Source organism: Hibiscus syriacus, unplaced genomic scaffold (genome assembly GCF_006381635.1).
Source record: "Hibiscus syriacus cultivar Baekdansim isolate YM2019G1 unplaced genomic scaffold, ASM638163v2 tig00110429_pilon, whole genome shotgun sequence".
Classification (NCBI taxonomy): domain Eukaryota; kingdom Viridiplantae; phylum Streptophyta; class Magnoliopsida; order Malvales; family Malvaceae; genus Hibiscus; species Hibiscus syriacus.
In genome coordinates, this window is record NW_024062733.1 from 447,575 (window position 1) to 464,741 (window position 17,167).

The window sequence follows — 17,167 nt, forward strand, 5'->3', positions numbered from 1 at the left end:
GAAATTTCCCAAAACCTCTTCCAGTCTTGGCACCTTGTCCCAATGTTTGCATGATCTCCATTCAGGTACACTTGGAAAGCCGGGGTCTAGGAATCGTTCTTCCTTCTGCCACAAAGGTGGCATTCACAAATTCCAAGGAGCGGAATGAACACTCCACCGCTTCCTCATCCACCTCGATGTATGGGGCCTCCGTGGTCACACTTGCCACAATATCTTCCTCAGCATTGATAATTACTAAGGCCCTATCAATAACAAATTTAACCTTCTGTTGCAGTGTGGATGGTACTGCACCAGCTTGATGAATCCATGGCCTTCCCAAAAGACAGTTGTAAGAAGGCATAATATCCATCACCAGAATCTCAATGTTGTAGGTGACTGGTCCGATGGTCAATGGCACCTCGATCTTGCCAATTACCTCTCTCTTGGTTCCGTCAAATGCTCGGACCACGTTCTGGCATGCCCTCATATGAGAGGTATCTATTAGCAGCCTTTTCAAAGTGGCTAAAGGCATTATGTTTAGAGCTGAGCCGTTGTCAATCAATACACTTGGCAGAGCATGCCCCTTGCAGTAGGTAGTGATGTGCAATGCCTTTGTTCGGCCTCTTCCTTCGGATGGAATCTCATCATCTGAAAATGAGATGAGATTATCAGCTTGAATATTATTCACCAGTCGATCCATCTTACTGACTGGTATGTCCTGTGGCACGAATGTTTGATTCAGGACTTTCAACAGTGCCTCCCGATGTGCTTTCGAGCTTAATAACAGTGCCAACATTGAAGTGCGTGTCGGCAAGTTGTGGAGCTGTTCTACAACACTGTACTCACTATGCTTTAGAAATTTGAGGAACTCTTTAGCTTCTTCCTCCTTGATAGGTTCATTGATAGTCAATACATCTTCCTTGAAGGGCTCTAGTTGTCTTTGCCCCACATTGTTGTCACATCCTTCGGAAGTACTCACCTTGCATCCGTACTTCCATGGCACTTGCCGATTGTCTTTGTACTGAAAAGTTCGAGGGGCCGTAATCACCACCTTTGCTTGTGGAACTACTGTTGACATTTTCACCTTAGGGGTAATGATCAAAGGACTACCCCTGCTGAATCTCTTGTCTAATGCTCCTTCAGTAGCACAAATGTCTGCTTCCGGGGAATCCTGAACTTCTTCGTAAAACTCCAGCTTCTTATGGTCCATCATGAGCTGGACTAATGTCCGGAACTCGAAACATCCTTGCACTTTATGCCCCTCTTCGTCGTGGTAGTAACAATAATTACCACCTTCATTCCTTGTTGGACATGACTGCGGTGTAAGAAGCCCTGCCTTCACCATTTGGTTCCATACCCAGGCCAAAGGAGTTTTGACTTATGAAACATTAGTTTTGACTCTCCTGCCGTCCCCGGTGGTGATTGCATTAATTCCAGTCTCCGGGTGATTAGGCAAGGGATTCTGGGCGACGTTCGGTGTTTCAGAGTTGAAAGTGATCCAATTTTTGTTCCGCATTCGTTGTACAAGCCTCTTGAATGCGAGACAACCTTCGATCGAATGCCCTTGCACACCGCCATGGTATTCGTAGTTTGCATTCTCGTCATACCATCTCGGATATGGGGGTTTCATCGGATCCATTGGGTAAGGCGACACTGCATGAGTATCAAAGAGTTGTTGATATAACTCTTTATATGTCATGGGAATGGGATCGAACTGCTCTCTTTCCCTTTCTTTCCTTGGTTCTCTCTGAGCTTGATTAGAAGCACCAGATGATGCTGCTGCAGTGGTCTTTGAGCTTGAGACCGTAACACCCTTGTTGACGTTATAGGTGTTGACATTATTGACCTCTCGATCTTTGTTCTTCATGGGAGGCTTTTACTAGAGTCTCCTCCCCGATTTTCCCTTGTTTAATGGCCAACTCAATCATTTCGCCAGCCATAACTAGATCTGAAAAAACCTCCTGATGTAATTGCCACCAGGTGCCCGAAGTAAGGTGTCTTCAGAGTTTGTACAAACAACTTTCTAGTCTCTTTTTCATCCAAGGGTGGATGAACCTGCACAGACAAATCCCTCCACCACTGTGCATATTGTCGGAAACTCTCGTTGTGCTTCTTCTCCAGGCCTTGTAGCATAACTCGGTCTGGTTTCATATCGTTGATGTACTTGTACTGCTCCAGGAATGACTTGGCTAAGTCTCTCCATGTCTTGATATGAGTTTGGCTGAGCTGGTTGTACCACCAGACAGCCGAACCGAACAAGCTCTCCTGAAAACAGTGAATCAGGAGTTGGTCATTCCCTCCATACCCTGTCATCTTCCGACAGAACATAGTGATATGGGCTGATGGGCAGCTGTTCCCATCGAATTTCTCAAACTCAAGAATTTTAAACTTTGGTGGAAGCACCAAATCTGGAACTAGGCTCAGCTCTCTTGCATCCACTCCATAATAATCATGGTCCCCTTGGACCAACTTCATTCGATCTTCTAACATCCTGATATTTTCTTCTATCTTTTTCGCTTTGTCATCTTCATCGAAATCTGGGATACCGTAATCCTCTGGATGACTATCAGGATTAGTTGTGGAAGTTTGCACCTTTACAGCAGCAGATGGTGCTTTTCTTTTGACAGCAGAAGAGTTCTCTTGTGGTGTTGGTATGATCTCGGGTGAGATAACCACCTGTGGGGCTGGTGATATGATTACCCCTCCAGAGGAACCTCCCTCTACTGCACTAGATTACTGTAATCCAGATAACTTGGCCACAATTTGATCGACCAATGACTCCTGGTTCTTCTTGATGGACTCCAGGGTGCTTTGACGATTTTGAGCCATTCTGTCTTCCAATTCTTTTTGCAGTCTCGTCATGTTCTCCTCAATTTTTTCCATTCTGGCCTCCATTTGTCTCTTATTTGCTTGGGTATTATGTGGATGATGCGTATTTAATGTCTGTAATGGTAGACTTGGTGTTTTCTCTTTCGCTTTCTGAGACATGTTCTGTTTGTTAATACGAATGTAAAAACATGGAAAATATAGAAATAAACATGAAATATAGAATGAAAAATATGCAATGCATGATGTATGCAGCTTAGAGGCACTGATCCAGAAAAAAGTGTTCATTATTATAAATAATCTTTATTCAGACAAAAATATCTTATCTTGTAAGAGACATAAAAACAATCAAAGGTACACTCGGACTAAATCCTCTAAACCCCGAATAGCTTCTAGTAGATTGACAAGTCTTCTGCCTTCATCCGTCACTGGTTGACTACCTTGTCGTACCACTCCGGCTTCCCTTGCCAGACCATGAAGATGACATGCTGCCTTCTGTACTTGATCTAGGAAGTCTCGGATGACTGCATCTTTGGCCTTCACCCTTTGTTGTGCTTGCTCCCAACGGAAATGCCACTGTATACCTCCGTCAAAGGGCACTATCTGAAGCTCGGTTGCTTGCTTTTTGAATCCATCTATGATAGCTTCTAACTCACCTATTGTTTTGCCATCTCTCTCATGCTGTTTCTCCAGATCAGCCATCTGGATTCTCAAGCGTTGGTTTTGATGTTGACTGTCTGCTAAGTGCCTCTGAGCAATCTTCATTTTTTCCTTCCAGGCTCTCTCATTAGGCCCCTCAAACTTTCTTTTCAAGCTGTGAGCTTCGTCTTTCCAGTACTCAGAGGACACTTTCAACTTGGAGTTATCCTTGACAGCATCTTGATACCCCTTTCTTAAGTCTTTGAGCTCGAAACGAACTCTTTTCTGTTCCTTTTCCAGTTTGTCTGCTTTATCTTTCTGAGAGTCGGCATCCAGCTTCCACTGATAGCGCTCAGCCTCAAAATCTTTTATCCTCTGCCTCAGCTCATTATTCACAGCTTCAAACTCTGTCTTGGCTATCTCAAGTTCAGAAGGGACAGGCCTGAGATGTTCTTCCATAGTTCGGGTGTCCTCACAGTCGGGCACCGGAATATTGTCATTTTTCCTCAATCTTCGCCATTCCACATAATCTGGGGTAAGCATGTTCTTGGCAGCTACGATGTCCATCCGGAATATTTTCTTCCAAGAATCGGCTGCTTCCTTGATCATCTTCTTATAGCTGTTACCGTGATACCCAAACTATGATCCAGATAGTCCGCATGTTGCTGGGACAAACTGACGTGCCCCATACTGTCTCAGTGCTAACAATGGAGCATACCCAACTGCACCCCAAAGTCCTAGCAAGGTCATCGTGTCAGAGCCCTCACACCGGAAAAGAACATCACTGAGGAACAACCAGGGGGCTCTCCAAGCAATATCTCGGTCTTGAAGATGAGTGAAGACTTTCATCCACTTCTCTTTTGAAGCGCCTTCATGCCATTTCATGGTGATGAATTCTCCCAAAGGTGAATAGGTAGTGCTAAATCGACGGTAGGCAACCCCGTTGGTCTTCCAGAAGTGGCTATGAATCCATACTTGAAGGAGTTGAACACACCCAATGAATCTTCCTCCACCAACTCTTCTGCAATGATTAAGAGAACGAAAGGTTTCTGCTAAGATGGCTAGTGCTAGGTTGACTTGTTTCGGTAGTTGTTCAAATAATTCCACCACGGCTGCGTCAATGCACCCCAAAGCCTTCAGAAAAATAATCAAATCATATAGACCCAGTGTGAAAAGGTCTATAGTCTTCCACTCATCAGGGTGGTTCTTCATTAATTGCCTTATGTGGATCCATTCAATTCCTTCCCCGCTGCCTCTACGCTGAGTCCGATCAATTACCCATTTCTCATCTACTCCCGCGACTCTGGCCAGTGTACTCTTGAAAGGCTGACTTTTTGGTGTGCTTAACGTAGACTCGCCCTAGTTTGATGTTTTCACAGTGTAGCAGTGTAGTGTATTCTTCGATAGTAGGCACCATGTCCTCTCGGTTAAAAGTGAAACAACTGTATCCCGGATTCCAGAATTGGACCATGGCTCTGATCAATGGCTCATCAGTCTTAACATGAAGTAAAAGTCCAATGTCACCGTACCGTTGGCTGAACTTCTGTTTCCGATCATCCTTCCAACTGTCCCAGATATCTCGAAGCTCCTGCACATTGTTCTGTTTTAGGCTGATAGATGCGTAGCTAACCAGCTCTGACACATAGCTTCCTTGAAGGTTGTCTCCCTTTTCTTTCTGAGTCTTCTCGGACCATAGTTGTACCTCGGGGTTCTTAGTCTCTTATATTACAACACCTTTGTCCATTAATTCAGATTATTTTGTGTAATAAACACCTTTTCAGAGATCAGTAACCTCTTGTTATGATGCAAAATGCTATAAAACAAACACAAAGGCAAAAAGGTTAGTAAAATAATAATATAAAAATAAATAAGTAAAATACATGAAAAAAGTCAAAAACAACAAGGTTAAAAAAAACGTCATAGGTTTCGGAATGTGGTTTCGGGGTAGGCTTAATTTCTCCATAGTCTCCCGGGTTAGGTTCTAAAAAACGGTACCCGAGTTCTCCTTGCTGGTGCCCCCTTGGGCCTGCCAGACCCTTAGTCCTAAACCCGTCACAGGCTTGTGTAGACTAAGTTAAACTCGGGAGGATACATTCCCTTATGCCCATACGGAGAACAAATTCACACGAAGGCATAAGGTATATGAATCCCGAAGGCTACTTGCTAGGCCCATACGGTGAATAAATTCACACGAAGGCATCGCTTTCACCCCCACTTAAAACGGGTTTGGAGCTCGGGTTTAGAGCCTTAGATGATGAATCTTTAGGGGCTGAAATCATTAGAAAACGGTTAGTGCAACTATTTACTCGAAAGAAAAAAAAAATAATCAAAAGTAAGCAATAAGGATTGAAATGTTACCTTAAAATTTAAACTTACCCTTTTCATTAAAAAGACAACTGGAAATTACCTTAGCCTGACTCACTTACCTGTGTCCCCAGCGGAGTTGCCAAGCTGTCGCAACCGTCTTCCGGTTGGGCCCCGGAATTGGGCTTCGACTTAAAAAATGTGAATTGGAGTCGCCACCGATTATTTATTTAAAAATAAATAGGTTAATCGGATACCTTATATCTTACCTGATCTGCGTCTTACCAGTGATATGTCGGATTCGGGAGTCGGTTACGGTCAAGGAAGGATTAGCACCCTTGAACCGCCCTTTCGGTACTATGTAATTTCCAATTGTCTTTAATTAAGAAAATTGTAACTTTAAATTAAAAGGTAAAGTAGCGATCCCAAAACTTACCTCTAATTGGTTGAAACTCTTGTTAAAAAGGTCGAAAATGTTAGATAAAAATAATAATAGTAAATGAACATTAAATAAATCAAAGAAAAAAACATAAATAAAATATATGAAAAATAGAATAATAAATCCAAAAAAAATATAAGAGGGAAAAAATAAAGTAAATCACAAATCTTGCATTCAAACCAAATCCTAAATGGGACCTTAAACATCTACAAGGTTTTAAATGATAATGAAGACAAAATCAAGCATTCCAGGAAACAAAAATAATCACATGCAAATGAGAGTGGATTAAAGCATACAACAGGCACAAAATTAAACATATAAATTCAAAGATCAAACCGGAGAAGGAAAAAAAGTAAGCCTAACCTATTGACTTAAACTACCACCTAACCGAAACAAACAAAAGGAAAAAAATTAGTCAAAAAAGAAATAGTACATGCAGACAAAAGAAAGGTCTAGGGGATAATAAAATATATATATATATATATATATATATATATATATATATAAAGATATAATATTAATAAGATAATAGTAGAAAACTAAAATAAAGAAAAAAATGTATAGAACAAAATATAATAATAAAAAACGTAGTAAATAAAAAAAATAATGACATGAAATATATAATAAAATATAATATAAATAATAATAATAAAGGTAAAGATAATAGGAAAATTAATAAAATGAAATATATATATATATATACATAATATTAATAAATAAAAATGATTAAGTAATATAAAAAATATATGTATATACAAATAATAATAAGGGTCGAATTAAATAAGAAAAAGAGTTAGGTGTCCAAATTAAAAGAAAATAAAAATTACGGGCCAATGTTAAAATGAATTTAGGGACGAAAATGGGGCCTTTAAAAACATAGGGGGACCAAAACGAAGATTTGCCCACTAAATGTTAAAAACACGCGGATCCAGCAAATCGGGTCGGGTCCAGGCGCGGATCGAGAGCCGGGTTACGCGGGTTTACTATATAAGCCAACATTTTTTTTAAAATCTCATTTCTCTCTTCTTCCACCAAACAGAACCCCCCCTTTTCTCTCTATTTTTCTGTAATGTTCATCAAGCAGGATGAACACTGCCGCTGGTTCCCAGATCCCTGCGATCTCTCCGCCTCACCGCCGCCGTTGGTCGGCGGCGGCCGTCGTTCATCGGCGGCCAAACACGAAAAGGTAAGCTTTTTCCGAAAGCTTTCGGCCCCCTCGTTTCAAAAATGAGTTTTGTTTTCTTAAAATCGTGCCTCGGGAGGCTAGATCTGAGTAAGATCTTTCGACTGCCCCCTCCGTTAATCGGCAAAAAATGTTTTTTAGGATTTTTCCAAGCCGAACATCAACGAATAACAACATGCAAAGGCGAAAAATGAACAGAAAAGGTAAAAAAAGCTACCTTTTTTATTATCTTTTTCGAAAAATCCTTACAAGTGCTTGAACCTTCTTGGCTATTGTGCGTGAGTGGTTGTTACACAGTGATCTCGTGTGTGAATCCAGTGTAAATCGTGGTGATCCTCCCCCTTTACAAACGTGTATATGTTCTCTATTTATAATACAAAGATACTGCCCTATTCCTTTAGTGTTTTGATCCGAGTGAAACTCGGCTTGGAGAGTCCATGATTCTGATGTAGTTGTTTTGGTGTTTCATGTGGTCACGACGCCGAGAAAACCGGATGTAGAGGTGCGTGGGGCGCGAGGGAACTCTGACCAAAGGAGTTGCGGTGCAGGACGAAATACTTGCTAGGGTTCTAGAAACCCTAGCCTTCTGGCAGTTTGTGCGGCTGTGGAGAGTCCTCGTTAGAGAGGAGTTGCGGCGCTCGGTCTTGGGAAAATGATAAAACCCTAACTGGGGTCCATCGTAGACTGTTAGATCTAGATCCAATAGTCATTACTGCTAGCGGCTGAAGTGGAGAAAGCTAGGGTTCTGGAAACCCTAGCATGATGGTCACGTGTTTTGGGTCTTGTTTGGGCCACTGTTGGGCCGGGCGAAAATCATGTGTCTACACATTGCACCAGTAGAATTTTACCGTTTACATTGTTAATTTAGCTAAGTATCGATACTTTATAAATGTGTACCCTTTATTTTTATTATTACAAGTTATAGCCCTCAATTCTCAGGATTTTTAGTTGCCCTTTGTTGCATTTCCCGTATACCACCCAGATCATACGTCTGAAACGTTTCTGACGCTTTAACAGTTTGAGAACAAAATGCATCACCGTTGAGATTTTAAATCTGCATCTTCTTCTACATCATGTATGTTTCACTTCGACGGTTTTAGTTTAGGGTTAACATATCTCAATGAGCTGGCTGAAATGGATAATATCCAAAAGGTATTCTTCACATATCCAATCTCCCAGCTTGTTTCTCAAAATTATGAAGGTCGGGATTTACCTCGCGTTTCAAGTTTGGAAAAAACAATGGAAATTAGGAATAATCAATGATAACATGAAAATTGTCTAAGTTAATAAGTATTGAAAAAGGTTCTTGTTACCTTAGAAATGGCATTTGATGTTACCTCCCGATGCATTGAGCAAGTTGTTGTTTAAAGGGAACAAAGGCTCAAGCTAATATTTATAGTGGAGTTGAAAAATAAATTTAAATTCAAACTCAAATTGAAATTGAAATTTAAACTCCAATTAAAATTGAAATGAATATGAAATGCAGTCTTAAATTGAACATGAAAACTGTATAATTGATTCCTACTGTTCAAGTAACATGCGATATATACCAACAAGCCGGGAAAGGCAATACTGATTCAGTTCAAAGCTGAGTTGATGGGGTTGTCACGTGGAAATAAAGCAGTGACATGGAAGAGAAGATAAGATAGTTAGATTGTTATCTTTGCACTTCCCCATTGAATGGAATATTTACTGTGTAAGTCACATGTTCTAGTGTGGAATATTAAAATACACAATTATTATCTTATATGTTTTAGTATATTTGAATTGAAATTAATGCATTATGTGTATTATATGAATCGAATGAAAATATACACACAATATAAGTAAACCAAACATACATACAAAACAATTTTATACATAACAATATTCAAATAGTCTACCCACAATGAAATTATTCTGAAGAAAAAGGGTTATTTCTGACGAAGTCCAGAACATTAGGCACCTTCCACAAATTTTCCAAATACTCTCGTATGTTACCGCCTTTTGCTGAGGACATATATAAATAATTGCAATTATCAAACTAATTAGGTGCAATTTTACTAACAAGAAACTAATTTCGTATAAGCATGAATAAATTTGTGTCATACCTAAAGCATCGTCCTCCGAATATGAAGTGTCAAAGGGATGTTGACATATGTAACTTATTGCTATATAAAAACATAAATTGTTAATCAACCAATGTATGAACACCTGTTTAACTGGAAAAACATATGGCAAAAATTTAACTTACTGGATTATAAATCATTTTTCCCGTTGAATCATCGACCAATAGTGTATTTAGGGCATTAAATTGAGGAAACACATTCCAAACATCATGGAGATCTTTACAGTAGGTAACACTATCTTTTTTTGTTTGCACTTTCCTTGATTCTGTTTACAGACAGTTGAACATAAATATGTAGGAATCATAAACAAATAAAAGTCAGTAATGTTTAATGACATTCATCTTACCCAAATGAATATAAACTGGTCACACAACAAAGGTAGTTTCTGAAATAAACGATCAATGTTATGCCTAAGATTGTTAACAATTTTGAATATTAACATCTAATTGTAGATGATCCATTTTTCTATAGTAATTCAATTTCTTAATAGTGCTAACCTCATCTTGGAAGACCAAATGGCAACAACATAATTTTCTAAACAAAAATGCAGAAATTCATAAACTACTGGTCTCAGTATAACATCTACAACATGAAGAAAATGACATTAAAGTTGTACGCTTATAGGCTAAAATAATGGATACAAATCAACAAAATTAAAACCTTTTGGATTTCTTGAGAAGTAGGCAAGGACTCCATTGACATAAAAAATGACAAGTTTTCTTGCAGGCGGTGTTGAAGACACGATATACTTGTTTGGATCTTCATCGTCATCATCATCATTTGTAATGTCTTCATGTCCATTCACCACTTGGTTGTCCACAGCTGTTATAAGAAAATCAAATGCATTTTACAACATGTAAATGTTTAGAACATAAATAATAAATTACCTAAGTCGTTTGATCTCGTTGACAGAATTCTTTACGCAAGATGGAGACTTCATCGCACAATGATGAAATATCGGCTCACATTTCCCCTAGTTGGTCATTGATGTGGCCCACACGAGAATCAAAATGCTCCTGGAAATTGACCATGTATTCCATCATTGTCTTCATTATAACATCCTTTTGGATTGTAACGTCTTCCATCGTTGCATCTTATATTGGTTGGTGGTCTTTATGGCCAATGGGGTCCAATTGCTTCTTCTCTTGTTCTACTCAAATGCCATCATTTTTACTCCAACCGATATTTTCAATAAATTCGTATCCCGCTCTAGTAATTTATAACATGTCAATCTTGCGAGTTAATCAAACAAGGGAGTCAAGTGAAAAGTCAACTTCATGATTCTTCAACAGATGGGTGATGACACATCCATATGGTAGTGAAGTTGTGATAGATGCTCCCTTTGTGACTATATAAACAATTGTCTTAAATATCAATTGAGCAATGTTTGGAGCGGTTTTGGAGCAAGTTTTTGTTTTATTTTAGTACATGTTCAAAATTAAACGTTATGTTTTGAAAAAAATTAAAAGTTTACATACTAAAACGGAGCAAAACTTATAGTTTAGGCACTAAACGCTTTAAGTTTTTAACGACATAGTACTAAAATAAAATGAAAATTGAAATTAAGTATGATTTTGAAAAAAATTAAATGTTTAGGTACTAAAATGGACCAAAACTTATAGTTTAGATACTAAAACGGTTCAAAACTTATAATTTAGGTACTTAATGCATAGTTTACCCCTCTAAATTTTACTTGACAAAAATTTATTTTTTTTAAAATAAAAAAGTAAAATAAATTAAGAACAAGGACCTTTGAGAAAGTTCTGTTTCTTTTATATTTTGCAGTTGTCCTCTTGTAATAATAAGATCACTCTTTTTTTTCTTTTTTTTTTTTTTTAAATTAAAAGTTTATAGGACACAACTATTTAAAGTATATTAATTTTTTATTTAGATATTAGAAATATTTTTTGTTAGAAACATTTATATATATATATATATATATATTATGGGTTACGTTTACAATCAAATCGACGTCTAATAATTCCTCCATTGTTTTAGAACAAAAAGTTAATAAATAATTCGACTTTAATCACTTTTTTTGTGCAAAAAATCAATTTCCACGAACAAAGGTTGGGTTGCACCATACACTATAATTAAGGAAAACACTGTGGCACATGATGAATCATAATTCCTCGTGAAAACGATTTATATTTAAGGTCAAGTACACAAATGGTCTATGAGTATAAAGTGTTTTTTATTGAGTCCTTCAACTATCAAAAGTTATAAAATCATCTCTCGACATATTGCTTTGTTGAGTCTCTCAACTATTAAAAGTTACAAAAAGATCACCCGATAATTCTGTAGAACTATGTTTTGATATAACATTTTATGGAAAAATGTTTTTGGACTTGAATTGAATTTATTCAAAGTTTTCAAAGATTTCAAAAATAATTCAAAGTCAATTTTAAATTGGAATTGAGAAAAAAATGATTTTTCTATAGTAGTACTGATACTGTTCTTTGCAGTATCGATACCACATGAACAAGTACCGATATTGTTATTATGGTATCGATACAATAGGCAAAGGAAGTACCGATACCATCAAGGTAGTACCGATACCATCAAGGTAGTACCGATACTACCATGAAGGCTCAAATTCTAGAATGCAAAATGAGTACCGATACCATGCAAGGGTATCGATACCATAGTGTAAAGTAGTATCGATACTCATTAGACAATATCGATATTGCAAGGCTCCAACGGCTAGCAACAACTAGTTAAATTTGAATTTAACAAAGGTAGTACCGATACCCCATAGTGGAGTATCGATACTTCCTGTTCTGGACATCCTTATTTTGCAAAAAATAAATCCCCAACGGCTCCAAAACATCCCCAACGGTTCCAAAACATCCCAGACGGTTAGATACAACTTCAAACTCATTTCAAGCTATAAAAACAAGCTTAGGACACTTGAAGAAGCAAGAGAACACATATCCAAGCAATCAAACACAAGAGAAGAGTTTTTCATTATTATTTTTATCTTTCTCTTGTAAATATTTGTTCTTGTGAGCTTAATTCTTGTAAACACCTACCTTAGAGAGGTTTTCTTGTTTACATTTCCTTTCCTTGTAAAGGGGTTTTAGTTCTAGCTAAGCCTACTAAAATCTAGGGAAAAGGTTATAGTTTAGCCCGTGAAAAACTAGGGAGTTTGTAAAGGTTATCTCTTTGTCCTGTAAAAAGAAAGAACAAATTAGTGAATTTGTTGGAAAATCCTTGGTGAAGAGCTAAGGTAGTGGATGTAGACTTGGTTGAGAAGTCAAACCACTATAAATCACTGTGCAATTCTTTATCTTTCAATCTCCTTACTCCCTAAACACAAAAATCGACCCGACCCCTCTTGGCGAACCCTTTCGGTTGTTGATTCAAGCTTTTGCAAATCCCAACAAATTCATTATGTTCAAAATTTGTTCCTTTTTGTTAAAAAATTGACGATAGTCTAAGATAGATGTTAATCTATTGTCTTAGATATGATGAAATTTCATCATAGAATCTCAAACCACTATCATATCTCAGAGAAATATTAAAATCAAGTTCAAATTGTCGTAAATATTCTAATGAAAAAGGACAGTTTTAGACCATTATGAATAGTCATGTAACACCCTAATCCAGTCCAATCAAATAATGACGAATTACAATGCAACAAGGGACCACCAAAGTGGCTAACCCAAAAATTTTCTTTTAAAACAGTTGTAAACCATGTTATAAAAAGTCATCCATAGCAATATAAAATAAAAACTAATAAATTTGAGTTTACAGTACAATAGAGATCCTAAATCATCCAAATAATACACTTATAAAATAAAAAGTAATAAATTTGAGTTTACAATACAAGGGAGCTCCTAAATCATGCAAATTATACACTTAGTTTAAATTAAAATAGAGTTACAAAAAGGGTATACAATAGTAAATGCCCTATAATACAAATCAAGACGTACTTTGAGTATTTTTGCTGAGCTGGAATATCTAGTGACGATAATGCTCCATGAACGGTCTCATAAGAACCTGCACACGGAAACACATTCTGAACGTGCACACTGAAACAAATTCCGAACGTTGAGCTTACGAGCTCAGTGCCACACTAATAAATGTACTGTACTATACTAATTCATTCACTCAATGAGCATTCTAGTGGCAAGTATGAAGACATAGGATACTAATATGACATGTTAGGGGTATACATCATGGTGTTGCTGAGGGTTATACATCTTGGAGTGCACACCCCTCTAGCCTTCCTAAAATAACCTCGGGTATTTTGGGTGAGATCTGAAACTATATCGAAAACATACACCTGATCAACTTATTCTGTCGAGTCTTGGAGTATCTACGCCTAGTTGGCATCTAAAGCACATTGACATTGACTGGGATATATCCAAACTGAACGATCATCGTCTACTAAAGTGACTCGTGTGTCCTGACTATTTCCCGAGCATCAAACAAGGCTAGTTTTATTTCATCCTAGTTGTTATTGTTTCTAACTATTCTAACTTGTAGTTTTATTTCATGGCATTCTGGCATTATTGGGTCCCTCAATTATATCCCTTAAAACCCTTGGGTATTGTTCATAGGTACCGATACTAAGCCCCTCAGTATTGGTACTAACCTCTGGGTATCGACACTAACCCCTGGATATCGATACTACTAACTTATTGAAGGCTGATAGAAAAAAGGCTAGTATCGATAGTCGTGATATGTGGTATTAATACTTTCATGAGTATCGATATCGAATTTAACTTCGATGTTCTAAATAATACCTAAGAATTGATATCCATATTGGAGAGTATCGATACTCTACCCTCGGTGTTGATACTTCCATGAGTACCGATACCAAACATGGCTACTGGAATCTACTAAGTGAACTTGGTATAGATATCACCCTGTGAGTATCGATACCTTACCTACAGTATCAATATCCATTATAGTATCGATACTTCTATCCTAAAATCCCCTTATTTTTGGCTAGTTTGAAGAACAATATCGATATTGTTCTTCTAGTACCGATACTCGAGCTAAAAAATACTATGTTTTGGGTACAAAATGTCCCTCCAACACTCCCATGAGTTCTACTAAGGTCCCCAAATGTTATTAAAGTGTTATGTATGAGAAGAGGGGGTCATATGAATCCATAAACATGCTGAAAACACCAAACATTGAAATCTATTATGAACATGCTTCATGACTCATGCAAGCTAACAAATCATACCTAGTGTCCTACATATGGTATAGTTGAGTTAAAAGTGAGTTATCTTGAATTTCTAAGTTTCTGGAAACACCCAAGGTTCAACCAAGCACTAGATCTTCCTTTCACTTAGCTTTGAAGCTTTCTCCAACTTCTCTTACAAGACAAGAACAAATCACAATTGTTAATAACATTGGTGGGGAGTTTAGAAAAGAGTTTAGAATGTTTCTTGAGGCTTGAATCTCTCAAAAAACGAGTTGGTTCCACTTAGGTTTTTAAACCCCCACTAAACCCATATTTTGGATAATATGATGAAATGAAAAGATTGAGGGCTTAAATTGAAGCCTGTAAGGTGGAGGTTATGATTTTTACATTAAAAATGCCAAACTAGGATTTCAAGGCCACTAAGTTATCACCTTTGAAGATCACAAGAGGAAGGAAGAATGAAAGAAAGATGAAGGATGAAGACAAGGGTGGAGAAAAAGAGAAAAAACTCTTCCATATTGACATCATCCCATATTAAGGGAATTCAACTTTTTAGAAATGTAATGGGCAATTTGTTGCTTTGGTCCTTTAAGTCTTAACCCCATTATAAAGGTGTCCCCCTTTATAACAACTTGGGCTCAACCCATGCCCAAACTTGCATTACATGGGTCAAGTTTTCTTTTAAGGCTAATGGTTTTATCTAACACACCCTCGAATTAACCTGAAACTATTAATCTAGGATTCAGAGCATTACAACTTCCACTAGTAGAAAGAAATTTCATCCTTGAAATTTACCTGGATAGAAGTGGTGAAGGTACTAAAGCTGCATGTCTTCCTCGGTTTCCCAAGATGCTTCTTCAAGGCCATGGTTCCTCTACAACATCTTTACTAAAAGAATCCTCTTGTTCCTTATCTATTTTCAACTCTTGCAAAGATTCTGATCGGTTCCTCCTATTAGGTTATGTCTAGGCTCAACTCGATCTATTCTGGTGGTATGGCGTGAGATGGATCGGAACAATATCTCCTAAGCATGGGTATATGGAACACGTTGTGAATGGGCTCCAACTCTGGAGGTATGGGTAACCGGTAAACCACCGTTCCAACTCTCTCTAGTATCTCATAAAGTCCTATGAAGTGTGGAGTTAACTTTCTCTTCCGTCATGAAACACTTTCTTCCATGGGGAAACCTTGAGGTACACTTTTCCCCCACTTCAAACTCTATGTCCTTATAGGTCTTCATACGATTTTTGTATGTATTAGACTTCTTTTAATCGATTATGAATTAATCTAACCTTCTTATCGGTTTCTCTGATCAAGTCTGGACTCACTATCTTGCCCTTACTGAGCTCTGTCCGACTTAGTGGAGTTCTACACTTGCGTCTATTCAGGGCCTCAAGCAGAACCATTTGAATGCTTGACTGAAAATTGTTATTGTACGTAAACTCCAATAATAGCTGATCCCTCGAACTACCTTCGAGATCTATAATGGTGCATCTAAGCATGTCCTGTAATATCTGGATGACATATTCTGTCTGGTTGTCTGCCTAAGGATGAAAAGCGGAACTCAAGTTTAGTTTGGTGCTTAGAGATTCATGAAGGGCTTTTCGAAATTGGAAAATGGATCGAGGATCTCTATTGGATATGATGGAAGTTGGTACTCCTTGCACCTCACTATCTTACGGATATACAAGTGAACTAACCTCTTTAAGGTATAATCCATCTAAATGGGAGGAAATGAGTTGATTTTATTAAATAGCCTACTATGATTCAAACAGCGTCATGTCTCTGTCTAATCAAGGGTAACCCGGTCATGAAGTCCATGGTCACCCTATTCCATTTCCATTAAGGAATCTGAATGTCTGAAGCAATCTTGAATGAACTTGGTGTTCCACTTTAACCTGCTGATGCACTAAGCATCTAACGACAAACTCTGACACTTCCCTTTTTATGCCCGTCCACTAATATAACTGTCAAAGCTCCTAATACATCTTGTTACTGTATAGGTGAACTGCGAGTGGACTGCATTGTGCCTTGTGAAGAATTATACTGTGCAAATGAACGTCTATGGGTATGCATAATTGACCGTTAAAGTATAACACACCCTCATCACACGACTCAAAGCCCGAAGCCTCACTTCGACGAACCTGTTCAACCCGAGCCCTTAACTGATCATCTGAAATCTATAGCCTCTTGGTCTCGCTACTAACTCTAACTTAACTCACAACTTAATTAACAACCCACCTTGACTACTCAAGCTCAATCGTGCTTGGAGATCTTGCAACTCTATCATCAATTTCGTGCTCAAGGCTTCAATCACAATATTTTCTTTACACATATGGTATTCTATCATACAGTCATAGTCCTTAAGCAGCTCGACCCACCTATGTTATCTTAATTTCAATTAATTCTTTGTGATTAGATACTTAACACTTTTGTGATCAGTGAAAGTGACATTTCTCGCGTAGTATCGCCAAATCTTCAAGGCAAACACCACTGTTGCTAGCTCATGGTTGTGGGTGGGGTAATTG

At 37.9% G+C, this 17,167-nt stretch overlaps 1 pseudogene; it reads left to right on the forward strand.

Moving 5' to 3' along the window:
* Nucleotides 1-1,515: 1,515 nt before the first annotated feature.
* Nucleotides 1,516-17,167, forward strand: part of LOC120124740 — a 45,943-nt pseudogene continuing 30,291 nt past the window's right edge.